The sequence below is a fragment of the Condylura cristata genome, unplaced genomic scaffold (genome assembly GCF_000260355.1).
Source record: "Condylura cristata isolate star-nosed mole 26May11 unplaced genomic scaffold, ConCri1.0 scaffold00008, whole genome shotgun sequence".
Lineage (NCBI taxonomy): Eukaryota > Metazoa > Chordata > Mammalia > Eulipotyphla > Talpidae > Condylura > Condylura cristata.
The window spans coordinates 28,989,924-29,011,282 of NW_004567109.1; positions in this window are offsets into that span (position 1 = coordinate 28,989,924).

Genomic DNA, 21,359 nt, shown 5'->3' on the forward strand with positions numbered 1-21,359 from the left:
GGAGGTACCCGCAGGGCACAGCAGACCTCTTCTGCTCAGCAGTGTATTTCAGTCAGTCTGCCGTTCTGCTCCCCACTCTGTCTCTGGTGAATCCTCTCACCTCCAATACCTCTGGCTTGTACCCCAGTTCTTGTATGCATAAATAAATAAATGTTTTTTAAAAAAACATTCTCTAAGGGGTCCCTGGAGGGACTCCCAGTTCTGGTAGATGGTATATGAAGCTCTTGATTTTTCTTGTTTGGACTGCCTTGGTCCATTTCAGAATCCTTCCCCAGCCTTAAACCTCTTCAACACTCTTAGGGGACCTCCAGACTTTCACAACTTTGAGGACAATGTTAAACTTCCCTTTTGTATTTCAGCCTTCATACATGCTTGCTTTCTCTCCTCTCCACCACCACATTCTCTCTTTTTATGCTCAAGTTCTTCTTTTCCCCTTTTCTCTTTAACTGTCCTTCTTGCCCTCCAGAGTCAGTGTTTTTTTTTTTTTTTAAGATTTATTTATTTATGTATACAGAACTGGGGTACAGGCCAGAAGTGCAAGGGTGGTGAGAAGATTCGCCAGAGACAGAAAAGAGAGCAGAACAGGCAAACTGACAAAGTACAATGCTGAGGGGAGCAGTGGGAGAGACAGGGGAGGTGTGCTACACCATGTTGGTCACCTCCCTGGCTGGAGACTGAACTCATGCTGAAGCAGGTGAGGCTAGCTTGGTAGTGCCGTGCTTTAACCCACTGCACCAGCAGGGAAGGCCCAGTCTTTTTTTTTAGGAATTATTCTTTTATTGTAAGATTTTTATTTTATTTATTTTTGCAAAGAAGAACTAAGGCATAGGCCAGAGTTCTGGGGGGGAGGGGGGTGAGAGAATTCACCAGAGTCAGAGTGGGAGAATAACAGGCAGATCTACTGAAATACACTGCTGAGGGGAGCAGTGGATAAGACAGGAGAGGTCTGCCAGGTGGCTTAGCTCCCAGGGATGGAATTCAGGACTGTCAAGGTGATAGCACTGAGAACTGGGCCCTAAGCTACCAGGGAGGCCCCTCCCGAGTCAGTCTAAGTTTCTCATTAAGCTTCTCTTTTAATGAGTCTCTCTCTACCTCTCTAACTTTTAGTCCTTTGCTCTCCTTCAAAGGGAAGCAGTTGACCTTCTTTAGAAAACATTTCTCTCTATTTTGTCTCCAAACTTCTCTCCCTTGAACTTTTCTATTCTCTACAACGGACATACACAACATCCTCAATTTTGCTAGAATTTTCCCTGCCCTTTTCACAACAAAGTTAGCTTTTTTAATACTCTGCTTAATATCCAGGAATACTTAGTAAAACAAAAACCCTTCTAAACCACAGTATGTCTTCCTTCTAATATTTAAAATCCTTAATATAAAGATCAAGAACTAAGAGACAATCACTTTCTAACAGGGTGGTCCCCAGGAAAAGGGGAAGTTCCAGGTTCTCTGCCCCACTAGGAAGGAGGGTGGAGTTGAGCAGAGAAGAGAGGAATCTAGAGAAGGAATCTGGAGAAGAAGGAAGCAGGATGGAGAGCCAGAAGGTGACCTAAGGGAGCCACATGGAGCAGAGAGACATGTGAAGAAACCTAGCTTGTTTCTTGGCCCTGGACTGGTGGAAATAGATGTGGGTGAGAGACCCAGGGGGATTTTCACTATGGCAGCATTTATATTGATTTTGATTTTGCTCTTTTCCTCCCAGACCTCTCTGGCCCTTTCTGACCCTTTTCTATGGGTCCCTGCCAGAAGGTGCTTTAGGCTTGTGACAGGCTTTCAGGTCTTGCTTTGGGCCAATCCCTTTTGGGTGGACTTTTACCCACTAGGGGATGGGTAACTTTGGGCATTTGATTTAGAAACTATACTCTTTGTCTTTTCCGTATTACACACTAATTGTATTAAAGTTCTTTTCCTTTAAAGCCCTTATGTCTTTTTTTGATACAGAGGATGGCAGAACCTATTGAAAGCAGGCAGATTTGGGGGTTCGATGGTGCCCCTCTCTCCCTGTCCTGTAACAACTTATCTTATGCCCATATTTTCCTCTCTATCTAAATTAGAATACATGAGAACACAAGTGTATAAGCATATTTACAGCAGGAAAGGATATTTGAAATCTGGACTGTCCTGAAAAATCTGGGACAAAATGTTGCTATAAATTCCACCTGTCAGGCCCTCCCTGGTGGCACAAAGGGTTAAAGTGCAGTCACTGCAACAAGATCCCTGGCCAGGGTGGTGGTTCCATGGCCTAGCAGACCCCTCCTGACCTGCCCTCTGCTACCCTTAGCAATGTACTTCAGGAGATATGCTTATTCTGCTCTCCACTCTGTCTCTGGTGAATTCTCTCACACCTCACCCCCCCACCTCTGGCCTGTACCTCTGTTCTTGTGTGCATAAATAAATAAACCTTTCAAATAAAATAAAATAAATTCTACCTATTACCCTTTTCATTCCTTATTGTCCCTTGCAATGATTGTCCCTTTTTGTGAATTAATATGGCTCTGCCTAGCTCTAAATAATCTTTTTGTCATGTGTCTTGGGTGTGTTGCGTATTCCACCCACTTTTGTCCTCCCCTACACTGAAGGGAGTATTTTAAACTTTTTGTTTGTTTCCAGAAAGAGCAACTTTCATGGATCCTGGTTGGAAGATCCAAGTTTAAAATGGACCCCCAGAGAAACATGAGTGGCCTGAGACATCCTGTGTAATCCAATAAATATCCGCCCCACCCCCACCCCCAATTTTGCTGGCTGCAACAACTGTGGAGTCTGAGAGGAGAAGGAGTTATTTTAAGCTTTTTATACTCAGTTTTGTGTGCAGACTGCACATGTTGTAGAGTTCATGCACTTTTCTCCCAGAAGAGCCGTTCAAATCTTACTTTACATGCAGTTTCAACAAGTTTCAATATCTAGTTTCTAAGTCTCTAGCAAATCAAAAACAACTAGTGGGTGGGACTTGAGGGTAGGATAGGCAAGAATAATATAGTGGCTTAGAGTACAGATTGTGGGGAAAAACCAGTGACCAGATTAAATGAGTAAATATATGTAAAGTGCGTGCTACCTTAAGTTCTATATGAGTTTTAAAGGAAATGGGCACGTTGGTAACAGTTCTTAAGAAGTAAAGGAAATAGGGCCTTCCTTGGTGGCACAACGGGCTAGGACACAGCCCTGCAAGCTAGCCACAGCCACCTCAGTGGAGTTCTATGCCCTGCCCGGGAGCAGCAGACCTCTCCTGACCAGCCCACTGCTCCCCTCAGCAGGGTACCTCATTGATCTGCCTGTTCTCTGGTGAATGCTCTCATGGCCTCTGCCCTCTGGCTGGCTTGTACCCCACTCTGTATGAATAAATAAATCTTAAAAAAATAAAATAAAAAGAAGTAAGTAACTGAGGAAAAGTACTTAGGACAGCCTGGAACACAATAGGTGCCCACTTGCCATTGGGTAAACAAGCCTTAGGCTAAAGCTTTGCAAAAAAAAAAAAAAAAAAAAGGTACTTCCTTAGCCTGATAAACTCTTTGCTTTTCTCTGCAGGTAAAATATTCATTCTCTGTCACCCAACTTAAACACATCTTTCCCTCTGAAGTTTCCTTTTGCTTCTTCTGAGAATGTGTCACTCCCTCTTTAATTCTCCAGCACTTACCACTATCATCTCATTTGATTATGTTATGCTGTCATTACTTATGAATCTTCTCCCTCATCAAGTTTTATGGTGTTCTTCTGTAGTTGGAAACACATCAAATTTTCACAGCATCTACCAGAGTATTTGGCCCTCAATAACTGCTTTGATGAATGGAGGAATAATAATAGTAAACACTTAGGCAGTACTTAGTTCTAGGCTCAGATCCAATGCTTTACAAATATTAACTCCTGTTACTCCTTATAACAATACTAAGAAGTATTACTATCATCTCTAGTTACAAAGAAAATGACACAAAATAAATAATACAATTTGTCAAGAAGCACCTTAACTTAGAATAGCAAATTCCAAGTTTTTAACTCACATGTTAGAGTGCCTCTAGAACAAGTTTTTCTGTAAATTTCATTTCCTCACATTTTAGAACAAACGGTACTTGGGACAACCAACATTTTCATGATACTTTTTTATGTGTATACCACCATCATATAAAACATCTATTTCTAACTGTCCCCCCATCTTACCAATCTCCACCACCTGTCCCCAAAACTCTAGTGCTCTATGAATATTTTTCAGTCTTAAATATGTTAGGGTCTCAGCTCTGGACCCACAACTATCACTTTTCTGGCTAACTCACGCTTATTCTTCACATCTTAATTGAAATTACTTCCTCTGAAAGTCTTCCATATCCCACTAAAGTACACTAGGTGGGTCTGCTCTGGGCTTCCCGTATTTTTCTTTCTGTAGCATTTACTGTTGGGAGTGACCAAAGATTTACTGAGGAGGACTGGCTAAGAGAGGTAATAAATTGGGCCTTGCATCCAGGATGGGACTAGCTGAAGGTGATAAGGAACTGGGCCTCACAGCAAGGACACAGCGATGAGTCACCCCTTTGGAATGTGAAACTAGAATCTATATAAGACCCTTTTCCCCTATAGCACTGGCTGTAGCTGCGGACCCCACTCTAGGGGCTCCATCTCAGCTGCTACCCCGGAGCAATAAACTCTGCTTGCTCAGCTTTTCTGCCTCCCATCTTTCTTTCTTGTGGCCGGTCACGGGACAAAACATTTACAATACTTGCTGGCTTGGCCTATTTATTTCTCACCTATTCTAGACTGTAAACTCTGTGAAACTAAAAACTATTGAAGTAATTATTGAATTTGCAGCACCTAACCTGGTGAGTGGCACAATGTAGGTGCTTGATGAATATTTGTTCAATGACTGATTGCAGAATGAGCAAGAGAGTCTCCAAGCTGAAGAAGTCTAGTGGGGAGGAAAAGTCTCATGGGGACACAGGAAAATAAAGTTAGAGTATATTGTGATAAATGTTATAATGCGTTATTAAGGAGGAGAGGTGAAGTCTTTTAACTCTAGCCAGAGAGTATGGAGGAAAAGAGATAGTTTAGCAGAACCCTCAAAAGATGAATAAAAGTTTATGAAAGGAAAAGAAAGCTGTAGTATAAAGGCATAAACAAGACCAATGTGAGCAATTGGTCATTTAAACGACTGAAGTTTTTTCCTTTAATGTCTAAAAACGTTAATCTAAACTGAGTTCTACAATTGAATGATCTAATAAGAATTTGGAAAAATATAGAATAATATTAAAAACTGAATAACGAAATAATTTTACTTCTTAAGTACCCAGCCTATGATTCCTTGAAATTCTTTCTTTAAAAAAAAAAAATTATTTACGCATACAGAACTGGGTATAGGCCAGAGGTGCAGGAAGGAAGAGGCTGGTGAGAGGATTCACCAGAGATGGCGTGGGGAGCAGAAGAAGCAGATGCACTGAAATACACTGCTGAAGGGAACAACGGGCAGGTCAGGAGAGGTCTGCTGTCCCATGTAGGTCACCTCCCTGGCTGGGGATTGAACTCATGCTGCAGTGGCTGCGGTAGCTTCTTAGTGTTATGCTTTAACCCGTTGTGCCACCAGGGAGGGCTCTGAAAATCTTTCCTATCTTTATCATCTTATTTGTCAAAGTGCTTCTACTCTACTGATGAGCCATTTAAGGTCTAAGGTTAAAGAACTTTTAAGATCTAATTCAAAACTATAAACCTGTTATACCGGGAACAAAGCCAGTCCCAAGAGACAATCTGTGAATACTTCAACACAATTACAGAGTCCTACATAAGTTGACCTCCAGCAATATCCCAACTTTGTCTCATGTCCTATACTCTGTGCTCCAGAGTATAGGACAAATGTGGCTCTTTACAGCCCCTGGGTCTTCACAACATGCCAATGCTACTCCCACTGTCGCTTCCCACTCATTTCCCAAGTTCTTCATCTAGCTAACTCCTACTCATTCTTTAGATTTCACGAATTAAAACATTATTACTGAAGGAAGCCTTCCTTAACCCAGAGACAAGTTTAGACCTCCCTGTTATATGGTCCCATAATACTCTATATTTCTCATTTGTGTCATTTATCAACCTTGTAAATGCTCAATTATTGTCTTTCCAGCAGATCATAAGTTTCAGAATTCAGCTTTTGAAACAGAACTTGTAAGATAATAGGTACTCAGGAAAAATTATTTTGAATAAGTTACTGAATAAATGAATAAAGTGCTATATTATTTGTCAGGATAATTTTAGTGGCTCAGCTTTCAGGAGACTCACTGTGGTGTTAGATTACATTGCCTTTCTTAGAGTGTCACCCACCCAACTCAAATGCATCCTTCCCTCTGAAACCATTTAGTATTAGAAGCACCTCTCATGCTCCATTAAGAACTAGGATTGTCCTGCAAAGCAAATAACTGAAGAATAATGCCTTATGCAAAAAAATTTCACATGGGCCTCTGCACACACTTTCCTCTGCTCTCAAACAATTTCTGGTGTTCCTCTCTTTGCTATCAAAGTCTCCTCGTGAGTTTACATTTTCTATACCAATTTTCAATTTATTTCTTCTTCCAAGTCCTCCTCGATTCTTCAAAGGCTGGCCTGCCAAGGCAGCCCAGAAGTCCCATTTCCTAACAGCCTTGCCCAGAGAATCAAACATTAAATCAAAATATGAAGAAAGCACCCTTGCTTCAAGCTAATAAAAGCAAACTTTCTATAAGAATAAAGTCAGACTTGCTTCAGACTTTTCCACTGCAAAAGTTTGTGGATTACTGAGGAAGAATGATCCATGAATATCTTACCCAGTTATGTTGCCATATAAGTAAGAAAGCAACAGACTGACATTTAAATTGAAAGAGGCCCCTCCTTGGTGGCACAATGGGTTAAAGTTAAGCACTGCAAGCCAGCCACAGCTGCTTCAGTGCAAGTTCAATATCCTGCCTGGGAGATGATCCACCTGGCTCAGCAGACCTTTCCTGTCTGGCCTGCTGTTCTCCTCAGCAATGTACTTCATCAGTCTGCCTGTTCTGCTCCCCACTCTGTCTCTGGTGAATCCTCTCACCGCTCCTGCACCTCTGGCCTGTACCCAAGTACTGTATGCATAAATAAATAAATCTTTAAAAAAATAATAAAATAAAATTGAAAGAATTCAAAGAATCCAACGTTGTTGAAAAAACTTCGTAATGCTAGTCAATGGAGATTTTAAGTAAAGAAACAAAAAAAAATTGATAAGGAAGAGTGAATCTATTAAAGTCTAGAACTAGATTACTTCTAAATCTAGCACTAAATCCAATTAATGGGATTATAGTTATAAAATTTAACATTATGAATCCTGGTAAATTAGAAATATGTAACAAAAATATGAAGGTAGGAGAGAGGAGATGTGAGGCATATAACAGTTATTAATCACCCATCAGATAGACAATATTGCCTAACATTAAAATGTGTAGTTTTTAAAAAATGACAACTCCCATTACTTTCATAATCTTTTTCGTAACTTTATCATCCCTCAATCTTTTTATTTTCACTTGTTAATAAAACTTCAATTAAGCCTTTTCATTAAATAATTTACTTGAAATATCTTACTCAAGACGAACCTTTACAATTATTTGAATTTGTATTAGTATTTGTACAGTTATGCTGTACAAATACTAATAGAGAGGACTGCAATGATTTTTCACCATGTTAAAGAAGCTTTTTTAGTATTAAAATTAGGGTGACCTATTAACTTTCTGCCTTGTGTTTCTTTCTGTAGTACTTAAATTTTTATGAGTATGTATCTTATTTATTTATGCATACAGAACTGGGGTACAGGCTAGAGGTGCAGGGGCGGTGAGAGGATTCACCAGAGACAGAGTGGGGAGCAGAACTGGCAGATCGACAAGTACACTGCTGAGGAGAGCAGCAGGCGGGTCAGGAGAGGTCTGCTGCGCCATGTGGGATCACTTCCGGGCAGGCGGGGATCAAACTCTTGCGGAAGTGGCTTTAGTTTCTTAGTGCTGTGCTTTATGTCACCGTACCACCAGGGAGGGCCCCTATGTATCATTTTTTTAAGAAACAATTTTTTAACAAGATTTATTTATGCATACAGAACTGGAGTACAGGCCAGAGGTGCAGGGGCAGTGAGAGGATTCACCAGAGACAGAGTGGGAAGCAAATCGACAAAGTACACTGCTGAGAGAGCAGTGGGTGAGACAGGAGAGGCCTGCAGAGCCATGTGGGTCACCTGCCGGGCGGGGGATAGAACTCGCACTGAAGCAGCTGTGGCTGGCTTGAAATGCTGTGCCCTAACACTTTGCACCACCAGGAAGGGCCTGTATCATTATTATTATTATTATTTAAAGATTTATTTATTTATTCATACAGAACTGGGGTACAGGCCAGAGATGCGGAGGGTGAGAGGATTCACCAGAGACAGAGCAGGTAGCAGAACAGGCAGATCCATGAAGTACACTGCTGAGGGGAGCAGTGGGTGGGTCAGGAGAGGTCTGCCACGCCATGTGGTCAACTCCGGGGCAGGTGGGGATTCAACTCATGTGGAAGTGGCTTGAGCTTCTTTGTGCTGTGCTTTAACCTGCTGCGCTACCAGAGACAGCCTGTATCATTATTTTTAAAGCACAATAAAATTATTACTCTAAAAAACTAAAGAAGGGTGGAGTTTGTTTCTGAGGAAAATTTCCCTAACTTGAGATTCTTTCGATATTATCAATATTAATAGTTTCTCCAATTAAGTGTCTACACTGTGACAAAGGTTTTGTATATGTTTTTATCACTCACCATAACCTAATGACTGAGGCATAATAATCTCCAGATTACAGATGAAGCTCAGAGTGATAAAGTCTGCCCCAAATTTGATACCTTTTAAAGGTCAAAATCAAGATGTGTATTTAGAACTCTGTTTCTTTTCATTGAATGACTGCTACATCCATACAGTTAATTCATTGTAACTAAACTTTCTCAATATCTACAACCTTGGATTAGTCTCTGATAACATGATGATACAGTGGGACACTCTAAACAATGCTGTCAATAGAGTTATCTGTGAAATAAGATTCATTTTCCATAAGTGAAATTAAGTATCTGTTAGAAACTAAAACCCTCATGTCTAAAACTGTTTGAGAAATTTGAGATCACTCAAAACTCCAAACAGATCTGGGGGTATTTTTCAAGCGTCAGGCCATTTACTAAGTAGAAATAGTATCTATTGTAGTATATCCTGTTTGGAGAAATTTTGTGTGAATAGAAAGGGGAGGGTGGTCAACTAAGGAACTTTGAAAAGGAGAAGTCAGAGACATGACTCTCCAGCACTCAGCTTGTGGAGGAGGCTTGCATAAGCACCACAAACATGATTTCCTTGACTGGGTCTAGATTGCATCCCTTTGCTGCATGTTAGAACTGCCTCAGCAGCTTTTGAAATAAGATTTCTATTTGGACTTGACCACAGACCAACTAAATCAGAAACTCAGGGTACCAGGCATGAGAAAACCTCCTTAGGCTGTTTTCATGTGCAATGAGGGTTGAAAACCACAGCTGAAATGAGTAAAGGGCCTAAATTCATTAACAGAGGTCTCTTTTGAGATTGACTCACACCCTGCTCTGATTCTAGGCCCACCTGGCTACCCCCAATACTGAGCTTCTTAGAGACGGAAAATGTACTGATCGGATGTGAGTGTTCTAATCTGAGTTGAAAATTCAACTGGCTTTGTCAACAATGCTTTCTTTTTTGACTTTTGGTGTATGCCTCAGTTCCTTTGAGCTTTGTTGATGTATGTCTGAGATTATGTCTCTCAACGAAGAGATGAACCTTCTCTTCAGGTGCCACAACTTCAGTTTGTGCCACAACTTCAGGTGCCACAAACTGGAATGCCAGTTTGTGGGAATGCGTCTGAGTAGACAGCTCTTCTTTCCCAGAGCCACATCCTTAGCCCACCACAGGCACTTTTTCTCCACATCCAGACTTTTATTTCTCCTACCTCTGCCTAACACAGGGCTGGCCAGTTTTAGAAATTTCCTAAAGACTGGGAATATTAATAAAGGAATGAATGTGTTCAGTGCGTAAGGGGAGTGCCCCTACAAGTTTTCCTTGTGGAAACATGCCCAATCTCCATCTTTAGGTCAGAGGGCTAGGATACCTGATCTACAACCAAAGCCTGGTGTCAAGCTAAGTGCCTTATATTTGGGGTTTTGAAAACAGGTACTTGGGACATTAGGAGGAAGGCATGATTCTTAATTAAGCCTCCTATGTCCTTCAGGTCTCAGATAACATCTTTTATCTTTTGTAGATTATCTTCCCTGATTTCTCCTGACCGTTCACCCCCAACACCTCAACCCCTGCCCCATGCTAACCAGTTCCTCTTCTCAGTTAATCAGTTATCCTATGGCATCTCTGCTTTCCTCTAGCATGGCCATCCATTATCACTGTGCAGTCAACTTGCCCATTTACTCACCTGTCTCCACCGCACAAGAAATGGAACCTTGAAAGCAGATGCTGCTTTCTATCCTCCAAGCATGACATTAAGCATCCAATATGTTGAGTGCACTCACTATCCTGAGTGCCCCACATCTGATCCACCTCCTAATGCTGGAAGTCCACTTGCGTCTTGATAGAAGGCAGAATCTCACACAGGAGCAGAACACACAAGCTGCTTTCCTAGCCTCTCTTGCAGGTGAGCAAGGACACATGACCTCCTATCAGATACACACCCCTCAAATTTTGAGTCAGGAGCTGGTGACCCAGAGGAGTAGGGTGCATAGAGGATCCATTCCCGTGGTGGAATGGGAGCAGCAGCAGCAGGACCGCCAGGTTTCCAGGGGGCAGTGGCAGCACACAGGATCCAGAGCGATCCAGAGGATTCACTGGTGATGGCATCAGCGTCCTCACAGACGGTTTGATCGTGGTATCTGAGCTGTGGGTGTTTACCACCTTACCTCTCTTACTCATGCCTGTGTTCTTTTTTAAGATTTATAATTTATTTTATTTATTTATGTATATAAAACCTGGGATATAGGCCAGAAGTACTAGGGTCGGGTGTATGTGAGAGAGGATTCACCAGAGACAGAATAGGGAACAGAACAGGCAGATTAACTGAAACACCCTGTTGAGGGGAGCAATGGGTGAGACAGGAGAGGTCTGGGGCACCATGTGGGTCATCTCCCTGGATGGGGATGGAAATCTTACTGCAGTGGCTGTGGTCAGCTTCATAATGCTGTGTCTTAATGCCTTGTGCCACCAGGGAGACCCCCTTGATGCCCTTTTAATACATTTTTTTTCTTGCTGGAATTGGTACGAGCCAGTTTTTGCTATTTAATATTTAGAACTCTGTTATGAGCTGAATTGTGTTATCCCACAGGATTCATGCCCTGAAGTCCTAATCCTTTGTACCTCAGAATATGACTATTTGCTAACAGGGCCTTTAAAGAGGTGTTTAGTTAAAATTAGGCTGTAAAACTTGCCTTAATCCTACCTGATTGGTGGTCTTGTAAGATGAGAGAGACGCTAGGCCAATGAAGGCACAAAGTGGGGACCATGTGAGGACAGAATAAGAAAGCAACCACGCATCAGCCAAGGAGAAAGACCTAAAGAGAAGCCAAATCTGCCAGCACCTAGATCTTGGACTTCTAGTCTCTAGAATTGTAAGAAAATTCTTTCTGTTGTTAAGTCAGTTTGTGGCATTTTGCTTAATGCATGATTGATAGGTGATTTTGGGCAAATTGGTATGTGAGTCAAGGTAAATTACTTAACCTTTTTGAGACTCAATTTTCTCATCTAGAGATTGAAAATGGAAAATATTACCTGTCTCATGGAGTTGTTAGGACTAAATTAAGTAACAATACATATATAAAGTAACCTGACCACTAATAATTGATAATCCCTTCCCCCCCCCCCCCCGGGTTTTGGAGAAGAGAAAAGAAACAGGGATCTAATGAGGAAAAGGCTGGAGGTTTTAAGACAATTTACAATGTGGTATGGGTGACAGGAAGCTCTAGTTTAGCAGGTGGATATGGCAGCCACAGTCTGGGCAGCAGGTGACACTGATACATATCTGACGGGAGGCACATTGTGGTTCTCAGTTATCATTCAATCCACAGTTATTTGCTAGCCACAGCCAAAATGCATCAGGATCCATCCCCACTCCTTACCTGGTTAGGATCTGTATGAGTTACTCAGGCTGACAACCATGAACGTGTGCATTAAGTAAAAGAATTGCTTCTGAAGACCAGTTGTACAAACTTAATCAGGGTTCATGTCTGACCTATTTTACACCAGGTTAATTCTCATTCTAATTAATTCTCATCCTGAGAATTAGAGGTATACAGGTGCTAGAAGTGACAAGTCCTACCCACACATTGGTCAGATTTGGCTTAGAAACTGGACAGGGCTGAGCCTTTGGTACCACAGTATAGCATCAATAATAATTGTAATAGATTGCTGATTACTGTGAGCCAGGATTTTCATAGACAATCTTTCAACCTCACAACAACCTTTGGAGGTAGGAACTGTTATTCCAAGAAAAAAAAAATGTTTTCAGGAAAAGAAATTCAGTTTCAGAGATGTAAAGCAACTTATTAAAAAATATACAGTTCATAAGTGCTAGGGCTAGAAGCATGACAAATGTCAGTTTGCCTGCTGACAAAAAGAAGAGGTTTTAACTGTTGCCAATGCAAAGAAATTTCTAAGCATGAATTTTCTAATATAACAGACCCTGTATAAGCAAATGTACCTTCTAGTTTCTCAATATGGGACCCAGCTTCAAACCTTTGATACTTCTACCAGAACCCTTGTAACAGAGGGCAGCCCTTGAAATATTTTCCACAGGAAACATCTGCCCAAATATTTCGAAGGTTGCAGTGTCCCAGTGGGGGAGGGGGGGGAAGCAGAGGCCAATCACAAACATGGTGATAAGTCCAGGTACCAGGTGGATGAAGCAGAGAGAAAATGCAGGCTTCCTGCTTTCCATTCCCTCTGGACAAGTGCTCTGGTAAAATAAACTCTTTGTAATGCTCAGATTCCCAGGTTAGTGATCTGGTTTTCTTCTAATAGGAAGTGAGCTGTCTCTCAATCAAGGAGTGGGGGAGGGAGAAATTATCGCCAATTATACTAAATATATAGGAGGGAGGGTTCAGACATTTCATGTCTTTACAATTAAGAGACATCCACTTTATTATTCTTAGAGCCAATCACAGTCCAGCCACAGGACAGACATTCTTTCTTTGAGTGTTTACAAGAGAATCAATTAAAAAAGATTTTTTAAATCCTTTTTTGTTTAAAGAAACTGACATAATAGAAAGAAAGGACTGAGTTCCTGCCAAGAAAAGGTTTACTGAACCTTCTTTGGTTCAGATCAACAGCACTTTAAGGTCTTTCAATAAGACAAGTCACTGGCCCCAAATTTCTACCAGAAAAGAAGAATTTTTTTTTAATGGGATGTCTTTGAGTTAAATTAGAGTCTGTAATTATCCTGAATGCATTACTCAGACTCATTGTTCTTTATATTTCTACTTCACATGTGATTAATGAGAACGCTCTTCAGCCAGGCATTGTACTTGCCACTGAGAAGACAGCAGCATGAATCCATCTTGATGCTGGCTCTCCAAGGATTCCTAGTATGGAGCAGAGATAGACTTACGGTACTCAGAGGTTATACATGGGAGTGAATAAAAGTGTGGGAAAAGTAGGAAGATCTAAGGGATCTGAAAATACAACATGGTGTTACCGTGTTCTAAATTGGAATTTGGGGTCCCTGAGTGGTACAGACAGAGGCTCAGTCTTCTCCCAGAATAACGAAGCCCCGGGTAGGGAAGAACCCATTTTGTCTGGAAATTCACATGGCTTGTTTTTTCTCCTGTATCTTTCCCAGTCACTGCTGTGCCACCTAGCTGCCCATTCACTCAACCAACATTTTCTTCTTTTTAAGATTTATTTATTTATGCACATAAGAACTGGGGTACAGGCATGAGAGGACTCACCAGAGACAGAATGGGGAGCAGAACAGGCAGATCTACTGAAATACACTGCTGAGGAGGTGCAGTGGAGGGCTGCTAAATCATATGGGTCACCTTTCCTGCTGGGGATCAAACTCGGGATGAATGGCTGTGGCTAGCTTCACAGTGCTGTGCTTTAACCTGTTACGTCACAAGAGAGGGCCCGCAACCTATATTTTCTAAGAGCCAACTACTGTGCTAGGCACTTTATATACATTTTCTCATTCAACTTGTACAGCAAGTCCATGAAGCTAGACCTATTGCTCCACTGGGCCACCAGGAAACTGAAGGCAAAGAAGGCTAAGGTCACAGTTAGTATGTAGCTCAAATGTTCTTTGTCTCTAAATATCCGTGTACTCTCCACTGTGTTCAAAACCAAGAGAGTTCATAGTGATGAATTAGTGTGGATCCTTGCTCTTTAGCAACTCATAGTATAGTGGGGGAAGAAAGACATGTAAATGGTTTAATTCATTCTGTCACTCAACAACATTCATTCAGTTAGTAATTCATAATTACTAGTTGTGATTGCAAAGCAGAATCAGACATAGCTACTGAATTCAAGGTAGAGTCTTTAGGGGAACAGACAAATGCACACAAAATATTACAATCCAGATAAATGACAATAAAATGTAATCAATCCACTAAGAAAAGACTTTGTAAAGCTTTAAGGAGAAAAGGATACAAGTTTCCCTGAGACAACTGGTAATGATTCCACAAAGGAAAAAGGTTGTTTGTCTGGAGATTTGAAGAATATGTAGGAATTTTCCTCAAGCAGGTAATTCCTGTTGTTCAATACATCAACTGTCTTGTCTCTGAGCTTTTACACATGTTCCTCTACTTAGACTAGTTACCTGTTCCCCCTTCCTGAACTTCCTAACACACATCTTTCTAGTATCAGCTTGGATGACATTTCCTCCCGGAAGCCTTCCTTCATGTGACATTTTTCTATCCAACATCTAGAATACAGACTTACTGTTTTGGTTTCCCACAGAACTTGCATGTATAGAAAGGTTGGAAGTAGAGACTTTGCTTAGAGTGTAAGAAGCAGTGAGTTCAATGTGTTTGAAGCTTGGGTATATGGCTCACAAGAAGTGTTTGTAGAATGCATAACTGAAAGGACTGTAATTTCACACAGGAAAGTAGGCTTCAACCAGATTTTTTTTAATAATAGTTTATTTTTACTTCATTTTGTGCCTTTCTCCATCTCAGTTGTAACCCCCGTGGACTTCCCATCACCAATTCACCCATGTGCCATCACCATAGTCTGGTGTACTTCCTAACCCCCACCCCCATTTTTGATCCCATTCCCCACTCTACCCCTGTAAAATGTCTCTGTTATGAAGTTGTTCATTATTATTATTCCCCCACCACACCCTTATGCTCCTGCTATGAGTGAAATCATCAGTATTTTTCTTTTTCTTTCTTAACCAGATTGTTAAAAATATTTATTTATGCATACAGAACTAGGGTATAGGCCAGAGGTGCAGGGGCAGTGAGAAGACTCACCAGAGAGAGAATGGGGAGCAGAACAGGCAGATTGATGAAGTACAATGAAGAAGGGAGCAGCGGGTGAGACAGAAGAGGTCTGCTACCCCATGTGGGTTATTGTCCTGGCCTAAATTGAACTGGTGCTAAAGCCATTTCAGCTAGCTAGTTTTATAGTGCTGTGCTTTAACCTATTGGGCCAACCAGATTATTAAATGTCTCCTAAATCGATATTACCGGACAATTGAACTGCATCCATTACATTCTCCTTGTTTCTGCTAGGTTTACTCATTGTTCAAAATCTCCCTTTGTCCTGAAATCCTTTTCTGACAACTTTGTTCTAGTCTGAGTCAAGTGCATACCACTGATGTGCTTCTCTGGGATCAGTGAGGTCCAGCAAAGAGGTTCTGGGGTCCTGATGTTGTTACTCTCCTGTATCAAAAGAACCCCAGATACCAAGTTAGAGGGAAACTTCAAGGTCATCACATTTCCCATGAAGAAATGGTTTTTGTTTGTTATTGAAGGATCTATTCTAGGGAAGGCTTAGATGGGGAGAGCAGGAATGTGATCAAGGGAATCTAGAATCTTTCCGTCTCATGACCCATGGGCAACCCAAATTCAACTTGTCCAGAATCAAAATACTGAAAAGAGCTTGGGTTTTGGAATCATACAAACATGGGTTTAGTTTTCACTTATTATTTGGACATTGATAGTTTCCTCACTTGAGAACCCAAAGCTTTTGGAATTAGGGATGCCAAAGTCTGAGGCTGTTTTAGAAAGATCCTTCCTGCAGCTGCCTGGGGGGTTGGGGGAATGGTTGTAGGGAAGAACCAGAGGCAGTTCAGAGACTGCTAAATAGAAGTGTTTCCAATTACCTCGGCCTCAGCCTCTGCAGCACACTCTCCACTGTGACCCCAGAGCCAACCTCATGCTGTTGCCTAGCAACTCACCTGCATCACCCAGGGATCTGAAGCTGGGGCCCCAACAAGGATGGGGAAATGACCAGTTTAATTACAAAGCCTCAAGGGAATTGTGTGCCAATTCATTCCTCAAGTACTCAGTGGGCTCCCACCAAGTGCCAGGCCTTGTGCTAGGTACTGGGGATTTAGAGATGAATAAAACCTTGTCTCTTTCCTAATTTACAATGTAGAAAATAGGTTTCTTCAATCATTCAAGAAATACTGGAGTGTGTAAACACATTATAGGATATTCACACAATGTAATAGTTTACATACAGCATGAGAATGAACAATCTACAAAGACACACAAAAATATAGAGTAATGGATGAAACTTAAGGTGAGCTAAAGAAGCCATGTAGAAAAGAGTATGCTCTATATGATTACATGTAAAGCACAGACACTGGTAAAAATAATACACTGTCAGAAGTCAAGATGGGGGATTTGGAAGGAGCCATGGAAAGGATCATGAGCTGGGCTTCTGGAGTCCTGGTAATACTGTTTATAGGGCTGGGTGCAGTGTACATGATGTGTCATCTGAACATTCTGTCAAGGCTGTAAGCTTATGATAGCTTAGCTTTACTGTATTATATTATTCATTAATAATAAGATTTTTTTATTAAAAGATTTATTTATTTGTGCATACAGAACTGGGGTACAGGCCAGAGGTGCAGAGGCGGTGAGGATTCACCAGAGACAGAGTGGGGAGCAGAACAGGTAGATCTACGAAGTGCACTGCTGACAGGAGCAGTGGGCAGATGAGGAGAGGTCTGCCAGGCCATGTGGGTCACCTCTGGGGCAGGCAGGGATCAAACTCATGCTGAAGTGGCTTTAGCTTCTTAGTGCTATGCTTTAACCCACTGTGCCACCAGGGAGGGCCTAATAAGACTTTTTTAAAGAAATATTTATTGAATACCTACCATCTACCAGGTACTGTATGTCAGGCAAACACTTAATGATAAATTAACACCACATCAAGATAAGCACATGGGGTCTGAAGAGCACAGAGGAAGGGCTTCCCATCAACTGCACCACATCTGTGGCAAGGGGCCTGAAATACGGCTTTCTGGAGAAGGGAGTTTTAAATCAAGAGGGAGTATACCAGACAGAGGAGTGGGGGCAGGGCCTTGCAGATATCAGAAACAAGAAACAAAAGGCAGGAAATAAAGCAGAGGGGAACCATGCAACCCAAACTGTCAAGGGACTGGGTGATGACAACTACCACAACATCAATAATGATGATGATGATGATGATGGTGATGATGATATCTAAATGTTTGAAATTGTTTACATGTTTAAATTTCTTTAATCCACCAACCACATAATGAATAGGGGCTGCTATTCTTATTTTACAGATGAGGAAATAAAGAAAGTTTATTGTTTAACTGTTAATTTCTAGTGTACTTAATTAACTTGTGTAAAATCCTACAAAAGTGACAGAACGAAGCTGCACACCCTGACAGCCAACTTCTTCTGTTTGACCCTGCCCCAAGCCACCTAGGTCATTGGTCAGACTAAGTCACTGAAGGTTATTTAAACAAAGGAGAACCACAATCAGATTTTTATGTGACAAAGGTTATTCTGGCAGCTCTGTGGAAAATTGCGTTGGATTGGATGAAGCAAGAGTGGAGGCAGGGAGTCCAAAGAGAAAAAGCTGCTTTAGGAACTTTAGATGAGAGAAAGGTTTAAAGGAGAATATAGTGCAAGGAGAGTGGGGGCCACTTTTAAAAGTCAGTGACAGGAGCTATCTGTTTTTTGTTTTGCATATACTGCTAGAAATAAAACCCACAAAAAGCAGAGTTTATGGTAATTTATATTTCAACTTCAAGTGCAGAGTTGAGTAAAATATACTACCCTGTTCATAGCTGTCTTCTGTGACCTTGAAGGCTTGTCTCTTGTTTTATTTACTTATCTGTTCCCTTTTACCTCATTCCTTTGCTCACCCCTACAGAAAATTCTCTTTAGTGTGTATTAATTGTGTAACTGTTTACATCACGCTTGCAAAATGTGTATTTTAATATTGTGGACACACAGTTTACATAAGTAGGACAAGATTACGTATCTCATTCAGTATCTTACTTTTACATACCACATTGTATTGTTCAAGATTTATCCCTACTGTGATGTGTATTTTTTTGTCTCTAACTGCTCTCAAGGAGTATAGAATTGGATTTACAATCAGATGCCACAGAAAGTGCTCTACCAGGGGGTGGAAACACTTCAGCTGTAACTTCCACCCTTCTCTCACACTAGTGGTGGTGTGAACTTGGGCAAGTCCCTTCCCCTACTTGAGTTCCAGCATCCTCAGCTGTAAAATCAGAAATACCTCTAGTATGACCTTCCATGCAATTTCCCTTATTTTACACACAGGAAACTCCAGTCTAGAGAATGGAAGTGACTTAATCAAGGTCACACAACAGTACCAATAGTCCAATTCAACTTAGCCCATTTTTATTGAGTGTCAGGCATCTTGCTAAGTGTTCCCAAGACTTAAATAGGTAAGTCCTGCTGAGCAGCTCCCCTCAGGGGCTCTAAACAGAGCTATGTTAATTTTCTAAGAACAGGTGCAGAGACAGCCTATGGGCACCAGTCAGATGCAGTCCAGATATTAATAGGATATAGCCTCAGATAGAATCTAAGGCAGCAGCTCTACTGTGCCAACCAATCCCCACAACATTCCTGGTCTCAAGAAAAAGAAAGCAGTTAAGTACATAGCTTCCTACTTGTCAAAGGTTTTCAATTGCAACAGTATTTACCAACAGAGCTGGTCTCATATAGTAAGATTAAAAAAAACCTTTTTTATCTTTATGTCTAATATTATATAACAGTAATCATCCAGGATAAATAAGATTTTATATTCTACTTTTTAAAAATGTTGTTGAACACCAAACCCTTTACATGTTTTGGTTTATTACAATCCCATGAGGGAGAAAGTATTATTATTATCCCCATTTTAAAGATAATGAAATGTTACTTTAATTAAAAAAGTTACAAAGATAAAGTTTAATGAGACAGAAATATAAAGTTATATTATTTGTTTTATGTCAGTGGTTTTCTAACATTTTCAATGCAAATGACATTAGAAATATAGTTTATCTTGCAATCCGGATTACACATACCTGTTCCATAATATTACACTAATTCTTACTATCTGGAACTTACTCTCATATTTTCTTTTATATTTTTTTAATTTAACTTTGTATAGAAGAACTGGGATGCAAGCCAGAGATGTGGGAGATGAGAGGATTCACCAGAAACAGAGTGGGGAGCAGAGCAGGTGGATTTACTGAACTACACTATCAAGGGGAGCAGTGGAGGAGACAAGAGGGATCTGCTGTGCTCTATGTGAGTTAGCTCCCTGGCTGGAGATCGAACCCGGGCTGTAGCAATGACAGAGTTGAGATTCAATCCCTAGGACACCAGGGAGGCCCTTACTCATATATATATATATATATATTTAGATTTATTAATTTATGTATACAGGAACTGGGGTACAGGCCAGAGGTGTGGAGGGTGAGAGGATTCAACAGAGATAAAGTGGGGAGCAGAACAGGCAGACTGACTGAAACACAGTGCTGAGGGGAGCAGCAGGGGAGACAGGAGAGGTCTGCTGCACTATGTGGGTCATCTCCCTGGCTGGGGATCGAACTTGAGCTGCAGTGGCTGTGGATAGCTTCATAGTGCTGTGCTTTAATCTCTTGAGCCACCAGGGAGGGCCCTTACTCATATATTTTCTAGTCAATTCTTTTTATCCCCCCTGCTAGTCTGGACTATAAAGTGATTCCATGATCTACTAAGAAGTTGCAATTAACAGTCTGAAAAATGATGACCTATTTGATGGAGGATGGGTGAAGTGTATGTACCTATGAAGCTGTACTCCCCCCCCCATAGTTATGTAAACAATTGCAAATCAACATTTGAGAAAGAAAAATGTCATAGATGATTTACATACCACAATCCTAACAAAACTACATAAAATATGAAGTCACCATACTCTTAATATAAATTTTCATATCCTGAGCACCTACTATGTATCAGGTCTCTGGTTGCATGCTAAAACAGGTTTGAATCAGTGATGGTCCTGCACTCATAGTGCTCACAGATTCAAGGAAATACATGGGTAGGTAGGCGATGACAACATAACAGTGGTTCTCAGTCCTGGCTTCACTTTAGAATCACCTGGAGAAATCTTAAAAAGCAATAACGTTGAGACCCTATTTGGCCTGAGATGGGGTCTGGTCATGTGTTTTGGAAGCTCCCCAGGTGATTTAAGGTGCAGCTAGGATTGTGGGTCATTACAGTTATAACACAAGTATTATGTTAAAGGGAAGCACAGAACTGGAGTATCTAACCACCTAAAGGTGTTGAGAAAAGTTGTAGAGACTACCCCTTTCAAGATGACTTGATTTAGAGGACTACAATAGTGATTTTAGAGACATTTATGAATTATTTAATACCTGTCTCCCCCTGGGTAGGGGCCATACTAACTTATTCATCATTGTATAAGAGATACCTAGAGCAGACCTGGTATAGAACAGGTGCTCAAGAACTGCTTGTTGAATGACTATAGGAGTGCTAGGCCATACTGTATAACCCGAAATCCCCAGTTTACCTAGGTTCTCTGACCCTAGTTTGTGAGCTCCTTTACAACTAGAACAACATCGGGCCCTCCCTGGTGGTGCAGTGGGTTAAAGCACAGCACTAAGAAGCTAAAACCACTTCAGCAAGAGTTTGACCCCTGCCCCCCAACCCCAACCCCCCCCCACCCAGGTGATCCACAAGGCACAGAAGACCTCTTCTGACTCACCCGCTGCTCCCCTCAGCAGTGTACTTATCAGTCAGCCTGTTCTTCTCCCCACTCTGTCTCTGGTGAATCTTTTCACTGCCCCTGCGCCACTGGCCTGTACCCCAGTTCTGTATGCATAAATTAATAAATATTAAAAAAAAAAAAAACTAGAACAACATCAACACCCAGC